This window comes from Adiantum capillus-veneris, chromosome 30, assembly GCF_014529385.1.
Source record: "Adiantum capillus-veneris isolate H3 chromosome 30, ASM1452938v2, whole genome shotgun sequence".
NCBI classification, from domain to species: Eukaryota; Viridiplantae; Streptophyta; class Polypodiopsida; order Polypodiales; family Pteridaceae; genus Adiantum; species Adiantum capillus-veneris.
Window position 1 is genome coordinate 22279902 of NC_140960.1, and position 20148 is coordinate 22300049.

The following is a 20148-nucleotide window of genomic DNA, read 5'->3' on the forward strand; positions in this document are numbered from 1 at the left end:
GTGCTTAGAATTGGGTTTGTCTCTAAAGTACCACTTTCAAACACTAATCAAATTTCTTGATTCTTCAGCATGAAATCTAGAATCCGTTGGCATCTAGTTGTGATTCCTTTTCTAGAGTACTCCTTGGGGTTATTGCATTTTTGTTTGTCACAGAAATGTGAGACTTTTTAACAAATGCCCATGAGCAAAGACATATAGAAAAATCAATTGCTCTAGCTGCATACGTTGTACGGAGCCAATGATTGATCGGTTCTAGTTATATATCAGCACACAACGTCCTTGCACACCCTGCAGCGCCCCCTCCTTGCCTTCCTAAACTATCGTGTTCTTAGCTAGAATAGATTGTTACTGCTCTGCGATGATGGGCACAATCTGTTGACTGTTGCAGAGCTACGTCTGGCGCCATGGCAGGAGCCTTCCGTTGCTCCTCAACTAAGGCTTCTCCCGTTGTTGTCAGAGTGGCTGCCATGTCATACCCTCACCCTACAGAGCTTTTGTAGTTCTTTTGTGAAATTGGGGTGGTAGGACCTATATATCCAGATGTATAATGGAGCGAAGCCAGCAAAGCTATTTGTTGCTGATGATGGACAGGCCACAAGTGGATGACTTGCTAGACCAGGTTGAAGACCCACCATTGCAAAAGATAGAAGATATGAAAACAGAGGTTCTGCATGAGCTATCTGGTGACCAGCTCAATCATTATACATCTCTTCGATCAGAACTAATAATGGCAAATCGCACTCTAAAGGATGCAATCGAAACATATAAAGGAGACCTTGATGATATTCAGTAAATGAGCAGCAAGTCATATCCCACCTTATGTGAATAGTATCTAGTTTGCAACAAACAAAAATTTTGGCTTCTGTAACTCGGCATCGGTTCATGTCTGGAGTCTCAGATCTGGTCATTGTACCTATTGCTGGGTGTAGTTTTGGCTAATGTGGGAAACATAGTTGTTGTCAATTGTATGCCTTTAAGTTTTGGATCCTTCAGCTCTCAAATTTACAGATTTTACATTTTCTTGCTTCTCAAATTTACAGACTGTACATTCTCTTGCTTCTACTCCTTTTTGTGAATTCCATGGTATAAATTCTAGCATCAGAAGAGCCAGTAGCTCCCTTTACATTTGTTGCTGGTTGTGAAGTTGCCTGTCTATTCATCGTGTGCTGTTTGTCTATTCATTGCGATGGATTGGAACCTTAGCTCGGGATTGGAATCATGAGATTCCACGTTAATCATAACATAACGATAACCTCAAATATTTGGCAAGTAGTCAATATAGACAAGCATACAAGAAATGGATGAGAGTGATTGATATTGTGATCAGTACGATGGAGATGCAGGTACAAATGAAGCAAAGAACCACATCAATAGTAAGGATATCAAGGATAAGGTTATTAATGTGTTTGTTGTACCTTTGTCATAGCTTCTTTTTTAATAGATTTCATTGGTACTATGCTTTTTTTTTCTTCTTTAGTTTCATCTTTAGTACACTTTTAATTTTCTTAGTAATAGTATCCTTTGGTTTTGAACCAAGGCTGCACTTAAGCTTGTGATGCACTACAACATAACCCAAAGTTATCGACGCTTTATATATCGACATCCGTGCCTTTCTATGTTCATATCGACGTACTTACCGTCTGTCGATATACGCGTCGATCTCTGCGTCGATATGCCTGTGGATATACACGTCGAAAGATAAATTTTCTCACGCGTATATCGATGCATATATCGACGCAGGTATCGACGGAAGTAATTTGGGGGGAAAAAAACCGAACCCGCGCGAAGAGGCCATTTTCGCCCTCAACGCGCGCGTTCTCAAATCTTGGCCAAAACCTGCTGCGAGGTATTATGGCACTCTTCCCTCCCCTAACCCCTCTCTCTCTCTCTCTCTCTCTCTCTCCACATCGTGTGTGTGTGTGTAGAAAAGAGAGGGAAAGAGAGAGAGAGAGAGAGAGAGAGAGAGAGAGAGAGAGAGAGAGCGGTGTGTGTGTGTGTGTATGTAGAAAAGCGAGAGAGAGAGAGAGAGAGAGCGGTGTGTGTGTGTGTGTTTGTGTAGGAAAGAGGGAGAGAGAGTGGTGTGTGTGTGTGTAGGAAAGAGAGAGAGAGAGAGAGAGAGAGAGAGAGAGAGAGAGAGGTGTGTGTGTCTGTGTAGGAAAGAGAGAGAGAGAGAGAAGTGTGTGTGTGTAGGAAAGAGAGAGAGAGAGAGAGAAAGAGATAAGTGTGTGTGCGTGTAGGAAATTAAAGAGAGAGATAGAGAGCGGTGTGTGTGTAGGAAAGAGAGAGAGAGAGAGAAGAGTGTGTGTGTGTGTGTGTAGGAAAGAGAGAGAAAGAGAGAAGTGTGTGTGCGTGTAGGAAATTAAAGAGAGAGAGAGAAAGAGAGAAGTGTGTGTGTGTGTGTAAGAAATTAAAGAGAGAGAAAAATGTGCGTAGGAAATTAAAACTAGAGAGAGAGAGAGAGAGAGTTATGGTTTGCGTAAAAAATTAAAATTAAAGAAAGAAATGAAATGAAATGTTATGTTAACTCTTCAAAAGGCCAAAGTGACCTATGAGACCAGAAAGTTACAATGTGGTAGACTGATACTAGGTTAGAATAACAAAATGACAAAATAACATATTATGGAATCCTAAACTGTTGGGTGTGGACTAAGCAGCCAAAACAGCTAGCTGAAACCATCCGTAGTTCATTAGGTAGTCTTAAAGCAATGTCAATAGCACGTATGGCAAGCCCTAGGTCAATGGGTTTGAATTAACGTCAAATACACAAGCCGTAGGTCAAATCCGGTTGCGTTTTTTACGAAAAAACGCAAACGGACTTGAGAAATGGCTTCTATGCCTACTGAAAACATCCGTAGACGATTAGGTAGTCTTTAGGCAATGTCAAGAGCGCGTATGGCAAACCGTAGGTCAAACGGATAGAAGAAACACCAAATACACAAGCCGTAGGTTAAATCCGGTTGCGTTTTTCTACGAAAAAACACAAACGGACTTCGAAAATGGCTTCTATGCCTTCTGAAACCATCTGTAGACGATTAGGTAGTCTTTAAGCAATGTCAAGAGCGCGTATGGCAACCCGTAGGTCAAACGGATAGAAGAAACGCCAAATACACAAGCCGTAGGTCAAATCCGGTTGCGTTTTTCTACGAAAAAACGCAAACGGACTTCGGAAATGGCTTCTATGTCTACTGAAACCATCCGTAGACGATTAGGTAGTCTTTAGGCAATGTCAAGAGCGCGTATGGCAACCCGTAGGTCAAACGGATAGAAGAAACGCCAAATACACAAGCCGTAGGTCAAATCCGGTTGCGTTTTTTAACGAAAAAACGTAAACGGACTTCAGAAATGGCTTCTATGCCTTCTGAAACCATCCGTAAACGATTAGATAGTCTTTAAGCAATGTCAAGAGCGCATATGGCAAGCCGTAGGTCAAACGGATAGAAAAAACGCCAAATACACAAGCCGTAGGTTAAATCCGGTTTCGTTTTTCTACGGAAAAATGCAAACCGACTTCGGAAATGGCTTCTATGCCTACTGAAACCATCCGTAGACGATTAGGTAGTCTTTAGGAAATGTCAAGAGCGCGTATGGCAAGCCGTAGGTCAAACGGATAGAAGAAACGCCAAATACACAAGCCATAGGTCAAATCCGGTTGCGTTTTTCTACGAAAAAACGCAAACGGACTTCGAAAATGGCTTCTATCCATACCGAAACCATCCGTAGTTCATTAAGTAGTCTTAAAGCAATGTCAAGAGCATGTATGGCAAGCCGTACGTCAATGGGTTTGAATTAACGTCAACTACACAAGCCGTAGGTCAAATCCGGTTGCGTTTTTCTACGAAAAAACGCAAACGGACTTCGAAAATGTCCTCTATGCCTACTGAAACCATCCGTAGACGATTAGGTAGTCTTTAGGCAATGTCAAGAGCGCGTATGGCAAGCCGTAGGTCAAACGGATAGAAGAAACGCCAAATACACAAGCCGTAGGTCAAATCCGGTTACGTTTCTCTACGAGAAAACGCAAACGGACTTCGGAAATGGCTTCTATGCCTTCTGAAACCATCCGTAGACGATTAGGTAGTCTTTAGATAATGTCAAGAGCGCGTATGGCAACCCGTAGGTCAAACGGATAGAAGAAACGCCAAATACACAAGCCATAGGTCAAATCCGGTTGCGTTTTTCTACGGAAAAACGGAAACGGACTTCGGAAATGGCTTCTATGTCTACTGAAACCATCCGTAGACGATTAGGTAGTCTTTAGGCAATGTCAAGGCGCGTATGGCAAGCCGTAGGTCAAACGGATAGAAGAAACGCCAAATACACAAGTCGTAGGTCAAATCAGGTTGCGTTTTTCTACGAAAAACGCAAACGGACTTCGGAAATCGCTTCTATGCCTTCTGAAACCATCTGTAGACGATTAAGTAGTCTTTAGGCAATGTCAAGAGCGCGTATGGCAACCCGTAGGTCAAACGGATAGAAGAAACGCCAAATACACAAGCCGTAGGTCAAATCCGGTTGCGTTAAACGCAAACGGACTTCGGAAATGGCTTCTATGCCTACTGAAACCATCCGCAGACGATTAGGTAGTCTTTAGGCAATGTCAAGAGCGCGTATGGCAAGCTGTAGGTCAAACGGATAGAAGAAACGTCAAATACACAAACCGTAGGTCAAATCCGGTTGCGTTTTTCTACGAAAAAACGCAAACGGACTTCGAAAATGGCTTCTATCCATACCGAAACCATCCGTAGTTCATTAAGTAGTCTTAAAGCAATGTCAAGAGCGTATATGGCAAGCCGTAGGTCAATGGGTTTGAATTAACGTCAACTACACAAGCCGTAGGTCAAATCCGGTTGCGTTTTTCTACGAAAAACGCAAACGGACTTCGGAAATGGCTTCTATGCCTACTGAAACCATCCGTAGACGATTAGGTTTGGGCATGGCAATGGATGGAGTCAATCCATTTGGCTTGAGAAGCTCGTCATGGAGCACTTGGCCTGTGTACCTTATCAATTACAACCTCCCGTCGTGGCTTGCCATCAAGAAGGGTCATTTGATATTAAGCTTGATTGTACCTGGTAAGTTCAAGGCAAAAAACATGAATGTTTATCTAGCTCCACTAGTTGACGAGCTCCAGGAGTTATGGCATGGGATCGACATAGCAGATGCGGTTGAACCACTAGGACAACAGCATGCAAGGATCCATGGACTTCTTATGTGGACTATGCATGATTGGCCAGGATACGGAGAAGCTTCTGGTAATGGTTCTTGATTTACAAAATTCTCACTATTCGCAAGCACTTTGCCTTGCCTGATTCATACTTTAATATATGCAGGGCTAACAACTTCGGGATACAATGCATGTCCAATTTGCGGGCAGTCCTTGGATATGCGCTATTCTGCCTCTCTTCGAAAGACAATTTATCAAGGCCACCACCATTATCTTCCAGATGGCCATCACTTGCGCGAAGGTCAGCTTGGTCGCATCGAATGTCGTCCTATACATGTACAAGAGTGGCGTCGCCGATGGGAGCAACATGAGGGGCAACCTGTTCCAGGAATGAAACGTTTGTCCATTCTCCATACGTTGTCGTACTGGGGTGATCTACTAATTAACCATTTGCTGGATCCAATGCATATATTCAAGAATGTGGGAGAGCTCCTCTGGAAGACAATCATGGGAATGAAAGACAATCGAGCTTCACGAGATGATTTGCAGTCAGTTGGAAAGATGCCACAGCTGTGGCCTTTCACCAATGCAGCTGGCCAAATAAAACTTCCAAGAGCGCCATGGGTATTCCTAAAAAACGAAGAGCGACAAGTTAAAAGGGTAATTTCAGAGTTCAGGACGCCAACAGGATATATGCGATGTCTCAAGACAGCATTCACCCGTGACGATCAACTGTCAGGACTGAAATCGCACGACTGGCATAAGTTCTTGCAATTCATTCTTTTAATTGCGATCAAGGGGTGTTTAACGGAGGAAGTACGGACCTGCATATACAAGATTTCAGAGCTAGTGCGGTGGATCTCTTCCAAGGAGATACAGGAGGAATCTATTGCAGTCGCAAGGGCTAACTCCATTGAGGCAGTTTGCATGATTGAGAAGTATCTACCCACGAGCTGTCTAACTATCCAAGTGCACTTGCTCGTCCATGTAGTAGATGAGGTTGCAGTGGCAGGTAAAGTCCATAGTCGTTGGATGTTCTTTTTAGAGCGGTTCATGAAAACACTTAAGGGTTTTGTTCGCCAAAAAGCGCGTCCAGAGGGAAGCATGGCAGAAGGATGGCTGGTGCAAGAGTCTCTTGTATTGACGACCGAATTTCTATCCGTTTCTGACCCAGAAATGCCTCGACTGTGGAGCGATGAAGAGGATGCAAGACTGGTGGGAGAGGAGCCGCAAGGGCAAGGGGTGCCGAAGAAAATGAACGACGCCATGCAAGAAAAGATCATGAAGTTCTGTATACTAAATTCAGCGATGATGCAAAAATGGCTTGAAAGGTACGAAGAAGAAAAAGAGAGACGCAATAGGAAGCGACAGGATTTCAAGCGAAGCAGAACGACTAGAGGTTTACCCTTGCCAGACTATCTCGTTCCTCTACCTAAATTCCCTACAATGGCATGGTTGGACAAGACAGTGAGAGCAGCTCGACAGATCGGAGAACCCATATCTCTAAAAGAGGAAGAGCTGGCTATTGGATGTGACTGGAAGCATCATACATACATGGCACTGTGGTCGCATGGAAAGCATATCAGAACACAACAAATTGACAGCAGAAGAAACACGTTTGACAGTGGGGTAATGGTTAGTTTCATGCAAAAGAGCAGGGCTAGTGCCAGAGACACGGATGAGAGCACTAGCAACCTAGATTACTGTGGTCTGGTGTCAGATATCCTGAAAGTAAGCTTCAGGCGGTTTGAGATATTTTTGTTGGATGTGAAGTGGTTCAAGGTGATTACTTCTGGTCGCAATGCAACGGTACGCAGAGATGGAAACAAACTTGTGCAAATAGATTCTACAAAGGTTTAGACAGATGCAAGCGACACATTTGCTCTCCCTGAACATTGTGAGCAAGTGGTCTTTGTACCGGACCCTCGAGAGCGACAGTGGTGGTTTGTGGTTCAGGTTGCTCCAAGAAATAAACAAGTATTTGAAGGACAAGATATCCTGGAGGAAAGTCAGTCAGACGACATCCATACTACTGTGACATTAGATGAGATGGACGAAGGTATGGCAGAGGAAAATGGCTTCTATGCCAGGGATGACGCAGACGAGCCAGAATTGACACTTGTAGATGAAGATGCAATGGATGAAGACAATCTGCCAGAACGAGTTGGGACAGAGTTATGTTTGCAATTAGAGATAGACGATGAAACGGTGCAAGATCTTATCGATGATGCCTCACTCGTCGAGGCCTAGGCCTGTAAGTGTTTGTGTGAAGACGTTGACTTAAAATTAAGCTTAAAGTTAATTTAAACAACTGTGTTCTGACGCTTTATTTTACTTTCTTTGTGCAGGACTTTAGTATTGCAGACCAGTTTCCAGATCCCGCTTCTATGAGTGCAGATGCTTTCATGGGCTTCGTTACACGGATGACGCCTGCTCAGATGGCAGAGGCTTCTCAGTATTGGGTAGCCAGAGGCACGGGTACTACGCCTCCGGGCTTCACACCCGAGGGTCCGACGCCTAGGGGGGGACACCTATGGGGGGAGGGGGGACGCCTATGGGTACGACGCCTGCCTCTCCCATCACGGCCGCTTCGACACCTAGGGGTGGGGCAGAGGCGGGTACGTCCTCATCTCCGCAGCACAGGCGTACTCGCCGATCTCGGCGATCGTCAGGTGGAGGTGGTGGTTGTTGTGGAGGAGAGTCCACAGATGCTTCGATCCCTCCTCGCTCACGACCCCCGTCCTACCCAGGCACACCTCTCGACACACCTCTTGGCACACCTCGGACACCTTGGGGGGCACACGATCCTAGTGCCTCCAAGCTCTATACTGTACAGCCAGATGGTTCTGTTGGCATGGATAGAGTCGGGACTGAGATGAGACAGCGGATTCGCCAGCTCGCGGAGCTACAGTTTTCGACCAGCCTTCTGACGTCTTGGGATCAGCAGGAAAAGGACAAAGTCAATTACATAGTGGAGACCATCCTGAGAGAGTACCAGCCTGCTTCGGGTTCTGACGTTGTTCCGAGGAGCTGGATCAAGGGTGTTGCACGGGACATCGTGAAACATCGATGAGATGCAACTCGGAAGGCTTTCAGGATCGGCTCGTCGAAGCCTTCGGGCATCCCACACGGGACGTGGCTTCAGATCAGGGAGGATGAGCGGACAGCGGCCACGCGGTTCAAACAACAGCGTGAGGCTGCGCAGATACGACAGATGACCAGGGGGACATCTCATCTTGGCAGTGGAGGGTTCGACACCTTTAGTTATGAGTTTGTGAGTTTCTAATCCAATCTTAACTATAGCGTTTTTTAAAACGCGATGAATCATGTATTTTTATTACTCTAATTTTTGTATAAACGCAGAATCTTGCGATGCATCGAGCCCCGACACGTCAGGAGGAGTCATATGGATATCGCAAAGGTATCTATGAAGTATTGAATGATCTTGATGCTTCAGGAGAGCCTGTAGACTGGGCGGCCTTACAGTCTCATTGATCGCTTGAGGTGAGACGTTAATATGTGTGAGTTGATTTAATTAAGTATATGTGAATACTAATTTTGTGAGTTGTCCTATGTGCAGGTTGTGATGCCTAGTCATCAGTGGCCCGGATTTCATATATATGCTTTGTGAGACACAGACACGCTTCTGTGTTTCCTTTTGTATAGACATATATATATGGTTATGATTATTGTTCAGACAGTTATTGTTTTCCTTATGGTTATGGTTATTGTCATTGTCATTGTCATTGTCATTGTATAGACATGGTTATTTCTCCTATTCTTGTATAGACATAGTTATGGTTCAGGTTTTGTTTATGGTTATGTTTAACTTTCTGGTTATGCTTATGGTTATTGTTAATTTTGTTTCTGGTTATGATCAAAGTGGTTATATTGGTCGGTTATGGTTTTAAGTTATGGTTATGGTTTTAAGTTATCGTTATAGTTCGTTATGGTTATGCTTTTAAGTTATGGTTATGGTTATGGTTATGGTTCGTTATGGTTATGCTTTTAAGTTATGGTTATGGTTCGTTATGGTCATTGGCCTTAAATCTCATGTGAGATCCTACATGGATAGCATGTAGGAGGCGAATACATGATTTTTTTTTTTTGAAAAGTTTATGTAAAAACGAAGGGAACTCTGCCGAAATTTCTGCGGGAGCACGGTTGATTTTGGTGCTGCTTGCTTTCTTCGGCAGAGGGCAGGAAGTCTGGCTGTGGTGCCTGTGTCCATCTTTTCATTGGGCACAGGCCAGGCTACCTACCCTCTGCCCAAGAAAAAAAAATTTAATGTTATGGTCGTCGATATACGCGTCGCTATACCCGTCTATACCAGCGTCGATATACGCATTGCTAATAAGACCTTTCCACACGTATATCGACGCTCTTTGCGACAGTTTCAAAGGGACGCATATATCGACGCGTATAGCGACGTTGAGCGTCGCTATATACGTCGATAACCCCCTTTTTTGTTGTAGTGAATGTAGACATATGAGCGATGGTGAGCTGAGACATAAGCGTTGCTTTCCTTCTTCTGCGTGTCCCTCGGCGAGCATAGCCCGTGCAACACAGGGCTGATCTACTCGCAGCACAAGCAGTCGACAAGCTCACCTTAGGCCTGGGGTTAGGCACGCCAAGTTTGATCTACCAAATAGGCTTCTAGCGAGGCGGAGCCTTGCTCGGTAGTGTCGGCCACATCTAGCTTTGCAAGCGATTATTATCACACGCGACACGCGACAGTAATCGCGATTGCATTTTGGAAGGGTGGTTGGCATCATCGCCTGCCATATTAATCGCGATTGTGGTTTTAACTTAGAAGTTGTTAGGGCTTGTTCGCAGTGATGGCGATAGCGTAGGTTTTTGATTTGCCCAATGCATCCCCCCCCCCCACTTCAGCACGCCTGGATTAGTGTTGGCTTCTTGCGATTATTATCTTCTAAGGCCTAAGCTTTGTGGTGGTTTACTCTTTGAATATTGTTTTGTTGTGTGGTATTGTTTTGCAAAGTCTTGGCAGTATCGATTATTATTTCCCTTGCTTGTGGTTTGAGTGCTCCTAGGGTCTAAAGGTTAACCAAGTCACTTGATAATGGAACCTGATATTGTTGAACTCTCAAAGATGCTAGCGGCGGGTAAGATACTCGAAATGGAGCTAGCCGTGCCGATGGATGAAGGCGATGGCTAAGTCTTGAGACCGATGGATGATGCGACAATGTCGAGCCCCAATTCACCAAAAGCTTCACCCATGAAAAAGGACAAAACTGCCTCGATCAAAAAAGTTCCCTTTGAGGAAACAAGGGAGAAAATGGCCTCAGCTCAAGGATTCAAATTCGAGGTAAAAACTCTCAAAGACGAGGTCCTTCAGGGTCCCATCTGTACGAACGTTAATAAATCGTCAAGTGCATCTGCAGCTCGCAGGCCAGGCATCTCGTTTGCTAGCATACTCAAGGGACCTGACTATAAGGATTCTGAAAAAGGCTCATCAGAAGGGAAGTCGAATGAAGGGGATATCAAAAAACTGCAGATTACAAGAGCTAGACTTCAGCAAGAGCTCATGGAAGTCAACAAAATGATTGAGGCCGGCCCTAACAACAACAAAAGAACTTGCCCAAACAGATTACAGTGGGCTGGTTGAAGACAGGTTAGCAGATCGGCCTATTGTGCTTTAAGAAAGTCTTTGCCACAGCAGATGAAGGTTGCCAAGGCTATTACTATAGGGATTCCACCAATACTTATCAAAAAACAGTTAGCCAGGTAAGCTCAGCTAACGTTGGTATTTGGGTTCAATGGAAGAATCCCAAACAAGTTTGAGATGATACAATGGCTTCAAGGCCCTCAAATTCTTGGTCATGGAGGAGCAGTTGAAAGTACTTTTTACCTAGCTAAAGGGTTTTGTTCAGTGAGATTTAAAGAGGCCTTCGATGTGGAAAAGATCCTCGACAAAGGGTCCCTAGTATTTAATAGGACCACGGTCTGTGTGGTGCCTTGGGAGCCAGTGTTCGACTCAATTGAATCTCTACAAGGGTTTCATCCGGTATGGGTTGAGTTTATGGGACTGCCTAGCTGACTGTGGGATAATCTTAGGATGCTCGCTAGCCAACTAGGTACTCCCTTATTTGTATCTAGCAAGAGAGGGCTTGGCAAAACCTCAAACAGGGTTTGTATAGGGTGGGATGTGTCTAAAACGCCACCTAAGAGCATTGTAATCAATGTTGGAGTTGGACTTGTTACTATTCCGCTCAACTTTGGAACATACTTTGGAGCATGTTTTGAATGCAACAACTTTGGACACTTCGCCAAGGATTGCCCCTTGAAATCTAATGGTACTGTAGCTCCAGCAGCACAGGCCACCAGTGAAATGGAAACCCAGATGGAAGGGCTGGAGAAGCAAGGAGGTAGTAACGAAGGAGCAAATGCAAGGAAGGATAAATAAGGTATGAGGGATGTTAAAATGCAAGAAAAGACTGTGGAGGAATCGATTCCCATACAACGAACTTCCAAAGGTGCATGCAGTAATAATAAGATCATTATTCCCGCTGCTACCTCGAAATTTATGACAGTGACAACGGGGACGGCTATTCCAGTCCCTGGTCTGAAAAGAGCCAAAAGGGTGAAGGCAGTGGCAAGAGACTCCAAAGTACTTCAAGTTGTGAGGACACTTGAGGTGAAAGGTTCTAGTCCATCCTCCACCCCATTGAAAGGAGGGGGGTTCACTATCCCACTACACAATCCATTTGCAGCACTGTAGGAAAAGAAATCCCCAAACTTCGAACCCCCGGATTCTCCTGAGACCAAGGAGAGGGGCGAAGAGGGGCGAAGAGGGAGGGGGGGGGGGGGGGGGGGGATGATTCGGATGCTGAAGAATTCGTTCATCTTCCCCAATGAAACCCTCATTAATGATGGAGTCTCTCACTATCCAATCTTGGAACATAAAGGGGTTGAAAACCCGTAAGAAGAGTACCCTGTTCTAGGAGGAAATAAAAAAGGAGAAGGCAGTCAACTGTTTGGCCATCCAAGAAAACCACTTAGATGCCCATAGCAAGAGAAAGCAGGCGCTAGGAAAGAAACTAGTTTTCTATGGAGAAGGAAGTAACGGTTTCAGTGGCGTCCTCAACATTGTGGACAGAGAATTGGAGTCGAAGTTGGTTCTAAACCACCCATCCGACAGAATCCTGGGGATTAGAATCAGATGGGAAGGGCATCCCTTCACCATTGTGAATGTGTACGACCCTTGCAATGCAAAAGACAAAGCTAAACTATGGATGCATCTTAGAGATACTCCTATTGAAGGTGAGTGGTTGTTGGTTGGCGACTTCAATATGGTAGAAAAGAGTAGGGATAGAACAGGATCCTCCAGTATGCTGGCTGGCTCGGAAAGGTCTAAATGGCAAAGTTTGTGTCAAAAATGGGTGATGATCAACTTATAAGAAATTGGCCCATGGAACAACATGCCTGGGTTCACCTACACAAGCCTCTAGTATGCCCGCACTGCCTCCAGGCTGGACAAATGCTATTGCTCACACCAAGCTAACTAGATACTGCCGATGATGGAGATGAAGGTAGTCCCAATAAAAATCCTTTCGGATCACATACCTCTATACATACATTTTAAGAAGAATATAGGGGAGGATCAGACCCCAAGAGGCGAGAAAAAACTGCTAGTAACAGGGGCACACCTATTCAAAGATCCTCTTTTCAGGAATCTAACCAAGAAAGCACTAGGTAAGCTCAAAAAGATGTCAACCTCAACAAACACAATGTGTGGGACCTCTTTGCTCAGAGCATCCAGAAAGAAATCAAAACCTCGGGCCCCCAAATCAAGAAAGCTAGGGAGGTACACCTTCTGCATCTTATAGCGGAGGTACAGTTGCTTACCTCCAAAAAAGCCAATGGGCTGTCTATTGAGGATGAGCACAAACGATGGCTCGAAGCCAATTCTAACCTTGCTGATGAGCAGTTAGAAGATATCAGAAAGGCAAGGCTTCTCTCCAGGGAGACTGCCCTTCAACCTGAAGCCTCTAATCAAGCGCTTATTTTTAGGGCTTTAAAAATCAAGAAGAGCCGAGGCCACGTCCACTCGTTGGATTATGAGATGGTTGGTCTGATGCTGAACTATCTTAGTCAAATCATTGGACGGCCAGAGATCCACTCCCAAGAAGTGGAAGAAGCCAGAGGGTCCTTACTTCAGAGTGTCAAGAAGAAGATTCCCCACTCAGAATCTAATTTCCTGGAAAGGGCATTTTTGGAAGATGAATGTTCACTAACATCGCAAGCCCTTGGCAAGGAAAAGTCCCTTGGTTGGGATGGGATGACGGTGGAAATCTATAGAGAATTTTGGGACGATCTCAAGGTCCCAATCACAAGGTTGGCCAATAAATCCATTGTCGAAGGGTTGTTGGAGAGAAGTGTAAAGAGGGGGCTTATCAAACCCATCCCCAAACAGATATGTTGCTCTCAACTGAAACACTGGTGCCCTATAACGATGATGTCAGTGGCCTACAATTATTGCTAAAGTTGTAGCCCTCAGACTAGCCCCCTTACTAACCAAGATCATCTCTCCCCATCAGCATGGATTCATCAAAGGAAGGTTCATTTACAATAAATGGTGGGCATCGAGTACACAACTGTCATAAAGCAAGAGTGTGTACTGTTACAGTTGGACCTGGATAAGGCTTATGACAGAATAACATGGACATATATAGAAGCCGTCATGGAAGCTTTGGGCTTTGGGCTTTGGGTCGCGCCTATGTCGGCTGGTAAGTGTACTGGGTGCTAGAAGCCAGTCAGAGCTCCTATTCAACGATAGAATTGTGGGCTCTTTTGAGGTCAAAAGGTCTATTAAGCAGGGATGCCCTCTGCCCCCCTGCTCTTCGCCATAGGATCACATCCCTCACGCCGGTCAAAGCTAGTGCGGAACGAGGGGAGTTGCACGGCCTGGATTTTCCAGGAAATAGCCAACTCCTAGCAAAACTTTTTGCGGACGATTCTCTCCTCTTCTTGAAGGCGTGCCCCCAGGTCATCAGGAAAGCTATGGAGATTGTACAATTATTCTATGTAGCTTCGGGGTCCCGGTGTAATATATAGAAGTCAAGACTGATCTCCCTATCAAAAAATGACTCATTTGACCCTTTTGACTGGTCAGGGGAGATTGTCACAAAAGGGAATATCTTTAGACATCTGGGAGCCCCCTTGGGGGTGGATGTAACTCACAAGCAAAGATTTGAGTGGGTGCTTGAAAAAATCAAAACAAAATTGAGTAGGTGGGAGTATGCTCTTCTCCCATTTCCAAGTCGGATAAAAGTGATAAATGCCTTTATGATTCCCTATATTACCTTCACTAGCCCGCTTCTCAAGATGGCTAAGTGTCACTAGAAAGTGTTTTTAAAACCAGTGAAAAGGTTTTTACGAAAAAACAACACGAAATCCTCCGGGCCATGGCAATGGGCCCGTTGGGAATCGGTTACTCGATCTAGGAATCAAGGAGGCCTCAAAATTCTGAACCCTGTGGCCCATGCAGAAGCTTGCTGCACCAAATTTGTTGTGTCCTTGGCTAAACAGGATCAAGTCTGGACTGTCATGATCAAAGATATGATAGAAGCAGCTCAACTTGGCTCGAAAGGTGGAAAGTGGAGAGGGGTGGAGGTTCATGACAAGCTGTTAGCCCCGACGTGGACTACCCTAAGACTGGGAGGCAGCTTAGGAGAATTGGTAAGAAAATGCAATAGAGTAGCAGGTATCTTAAAGTGGGGGGGAGCCTTGGGTATAAAAGTCACTTTTGACTCATTTTGAGGGGTCGTTGTCTCAGCTGAGCAACACACCGTACAAAAGAACTTTCTTCAAGAATTCCAATCAAGATTCATCGCGTTCATTGTGTCCATTTACAATGTTGACTTCACATTGAAAATCTTCTGATCTTGCTTTATAGTTCAAATGCTCTCATTACGTGTAGTTGGTTGTTTCATGGATGGGTTATCTATAACTAAAATTTATCGTTTAAGTGTCTTAAATTGTGTTTTCTTCACCAATTTTTCATTAATGAAGGGTCAAAGGGGTATTCTTGAGCTAATATAAGCTTGTTGTGTCCATTTTGAGCACATGGAAAACGAAGGGTTATAATTTTTTACACCGTTAATGAAGCAACCATCAGATTTTTGCAAATGCAACAAACTATCAAAATTTAGATGATGGAAACGTGCAAGCCACAATTTGCATTTGAAACAACCATTGAATAAAAAAAAGTGTGCATTATGGATCTTCTACACAGTATTTGTAAGCATTGAGCTTATTCATTTCAAAAAACAAAGTGCAAGATGTCACAATAATATCACCAAAACTTAGATTCAAGTGGTGGAGTACACCGGTCATCCACAAACTTGACTATAAGCCATGTTTTGCAAGTGGCAATACAAACAAAGGGTTCATCTTGATCCTAGGTACAAACAAAGCATCAAAAATTGTGAAAGAACTACCACATGTAGTAGTAAGCATAATCTTTCCCAACTCTCTTAGCTGGATAAGAGGCATTATTGGCACACACGACAATATTCCTGTCAGGAACAATGTTAAGAGAAGTGAACAAAGCACAATAAAAACCAAGGATAAACACCATGCATAAGAAAGTGGGGAGCCTTTTCTGATAATGGAGTGACTTTAAGACTAAACTATGCTCCCTCAATTTGTTAGATACATGTATAAAAAGTCCTTAAGCCTTCTTTTATCATCCTTCACGAGAGCAATATGGGATGACTTTGTGTGGGTTTAGGAAGATTGCAAACACTAAAAATGCTTGTAAATTGCTTTTGAATCGTACAAAATGGTTGGTTCCACTTTAAACCTTGAAATATGTGCTTTTTTTTGTAAGCAAAGAAATGCTACTTATATACGCTCCTTCTTATAGAGAGAGTGCAAATTCATGACAAAAAAAACTCAAAGCCAGGGTCACCTAATGCCCAAAATGTAGAAGAATGACAATTTGTGGATATGGAACAAGAATGGAGTAAGAATATTTCTGGTTCCATCATCACATCCTCCCATGCTCCAGCACCTGCCCTCCTCCTCCTCTTAGGTCTTCCCCACCCTCCTCCATCTCCTCCCATTCCACAAAACTGCTCCCCTTCTATTCTCTTTCTCTCCCCCTTATCAAAACCCACCTCCTCCCACTCTTTCATCCCCTCAACTTTTCATTCTTGGTCTTCCTCCCTTCTCACAACCCTCTCCCTAGAATTGCTCTCTCTCTCTCTCTCTCTCTCTCTCTCTCTCTCTCTCTCTCTCTCTCTCTATATATATATATATATATATATATATATATATATCCTCTCCCTCTCCCCCCCGCATGCATGTGGTTGTGTCTGTGTCCAAGTCCATGCATTGTGTATATATGTACCCTAGTAGCATGTGTGTGTGTGTGGGAGAGCATGCATTTACACGTGTTATGAGTATGTGTGTATTTGCACATGTTGTGCTTGCATGTATGTCCAAACCTGCATGCATGTGTTCAAGTATGCACATGTGTGTGCATGTCCATTGCATGTGGATGTGTAAAAGTTTCATTAGATGATATGCCCATCTCTTGAGCATAACCTTTTGCCACAACTCTAGCCACATAGCAAAAGACACTATCATCAAGCTTATGTCTCACTAGAAAAACCACTTAGTAGTAATGGCCTTGGCATCATAATTCTAGATAGTATTGCAAAATACAATTTTTTTTAAAATTTTGTACGTCATCGAACGACAAAGATTCCTCCTCATAGTTATATTAGACACAAACAAAGCATAGTGAGGCATGGTGAAAACTTGAATGAATATGGATAGACATAGGTGAACCTAATTTAATATCACAAAAAATTTGTACATCCCAATTTAATATCATGTAAAGTTTTTATAACCATTTTGGCACAACTTTAGGCTATTCATTTCAACCGTATCCTCGTTAAATACACTTTGTACATCTGCTTCAACAATGAGCTAATCTGTAATATTATTTGTAACCTACATAAGTTGTACATGTGCCTCATTAGAGCTTACATTTGCACTTGGACCAATACAATGTATCATGAAAAATTTGTGAGCTCACATTTGTCTCTTGGCTGCACACTAAAAAAGGTTGAAGTGCTAATTTCGCAAGAACTACACCTTGACTAAGCAAGATACATTTGCTTTGCTAATTAGAAAATGTTTAACCTTTGCTATGGGAATTGTAAGCACCAAAAATGCCTTTCATAACCTTTTCATCCAATTTTTTGTGTTGTTGCTTAGCATGCAGTGCTTTAATGGGACACCTGTTTAGCACCTACACAACACACATGAGAGGCACATGATAGCAGCAAGGCACATGTGGGAAAGCTTGTCTTTTAACTATACATCATGCCATTTCAATAAGTCACATATTTTACCTCTAAGAAACACCGTTTTTTATGAGTGATATCCCACAACTCACTAGAAACACACTGGATTCCTTAGACATATACTCCTCCCTTACAATGAAAGGTATCCACAATACAAGCAACCATATTTTCAACCATAAGATAATATTTACATTAGTACTTTATATTGGTGTTTTATCCCACAACTCGGTAGAAACACACTGGATTCCTTAGACATATGCTCCTCCCTTACAATGAAAGGTATCCATAATACAAGCAACCATATTTTCAACCATGAGATAAAATTTATTGAAGCAGATACAAACTTTGCAATTTGCCTTAAGCAAGCATACCCATGCATGCATGGAATATTGTTAGTAAAATTCACGATTTACAAATGGCTCCCAACATGTATGCACAGATGGCATATGCATTAGCTCATAAATGTCACTAAGGACAAGCATGAGTTTGTGATTAGCCCACTTAAAATCCTCCTTAGGAAACTTAGAACACTCGATTATGCCCAAAATACACCCTTCACATACATGTTCCACTGATGTCAAACGGGGCAATGAGTCCACAACCATATCGGTTTTTTGAAAATGCAACAAACTAGCGAAATTTAAATGAACAAAATGTGCATGCCAAAATTTTTCATTAAAAATGGTCTTTAAAATAAAAAATTTACCTTGAATCTTCCAAACATTTCTTGTAAGCATTGAGTTTATAAAGCCCATGGAACAAAGTGCTAGATGCCACAGTTGTATCACCAATAGATTATGCAAAGTACATTTGTCATACAAAATTTTTCTTTGTGCCCTTCCCCATTTGTCATACACAAATCGTGAATGAGAAGAGGTCTTATCACTCTCTCTTACAAGGAGGTCATTACCATAGAGCATGCGTATAACATACATGATTGTATGTGAGTATATCAAGGAGCAACAATAATTAGGGTTTTATAGCCTTGTATTGAACCCAATAAGCTTGAAATAGTCAAGCAATAAACACCAATGGGTTCAAAAAGTAGTAAATCAAGGAATTATCATGAGCTTGCCAAAGAATTGAAGTTGCAAAGGATGTAGCACTTCAACTTTTGTTCCTTTGATGCTAGAAGATTGATGTAGAGTCGCTTCACTAGCTTGATAATAAAAAACTCCAAGAAAACCTCCTTGACAAAGCATCAAAAGAGTCCCTAAATGTGCTCTAGTTTCTAAATGGCAACGAAGAAGTAATGAAAGGCATCAATAATGCTCCTTGTTCAATTGACTACATAGCAGGATATTTGGTAGGATGAGAACTTGTTAGAGAGTCTATGAATATCCCATAGGGCTTAGCCTAATGTGCTTCATACAGAGAGAAGGAAGCTATTCTTGACTCGCTTAAACAACCAAGGAAATGGAGATTGAAGTTGAGGCTATAGCTCCAACTCTCGACCATTATAACTGACAAAAATGCAAAGCTGGTCAATTTAAGGGTCCGTAGGTGTGACCTAGTAGCTCAAAGGGTTGGGGAAAATATCAACTACTCATGGACAATGGAGTCAAAATCTAATAGTTGGTCATTAAACAGGCAAACGGGGAAGTACATGGTAAAAAATTGACTTATCTATTCAATCATTGGCAACATTTAAGAGGCTTTCCCTAGGTTGCTGAGCAAGGAGGACACTAATTAGAGTCCTATCTTGGCTATGGCTTCCAAGCATAAACATACCCAATTCATCTCTACACAATCACTTGCAAGAGTAAAGTCTTGGCCCCGTTTACACACTTGTGCATGCTTTCATCAAGTGATGCTTAGGCTAGGTTGATGTTGAGAATGCTCTCATGTGACGTATAGATTGGTGTGTCTCCTTAAACCTTAGAGTCAAAGGAAATTGGGTATACGTTTGCTTTTAGAAAGGCATTATAATGATTGACTCCTCCTTCCTTCTATTCTTTTTTAAGAGAAAAAAGGATGATGATAGAGGCTTAGAACCTTGTCAATAGGAGTATGTGCAAGTACTTTCATTTTCGTATCAAACAATAAAAATTAAAATAAAGGGTAGTTACCATCCATGGGCCTTTTAGTTAATAAAAGGAGATTCTCCACCTTTTGGACACATGGGAAGCGTATGAAGATGCTTTACAAGGCCCACGAGACTTGCTACCTTTTAAAGACCATGTGGCATCCATTTGATTCACGAGGCAAGATTTGAATTATGGTTGGAGTGAGGGACTCACAGGGAGTTACACAACACCATTTGATTTTTTGTTGGCATCCGTCCAAACTATTCACGCCATTTTTAAATGTTGTGTTCGCTACGGCGGGTTTGTGTTAATTTGAAACAAATGAACAATATATTTGCTTCAATGATTGACTCACAGCAATATGGGCATGCTACACCATGTTTGGGTGGCTCTAGACCCCCCTCCAAACTTGCATCATTTTGGCACTGACATGCTAGCTGACAAGGAAACGGTGTTGTGCAAAAAACACTATACATAAAACTTATGCAATGGCCACACAAAGCATACTTATCACTTACTTTGTTGGATAACTATACCTCTTGCATGGTCACATGTGAACCACTCATTTGTCATATATAGATGTGCAAGTCTTTTTGCAACTATGCCAAGCACTAAT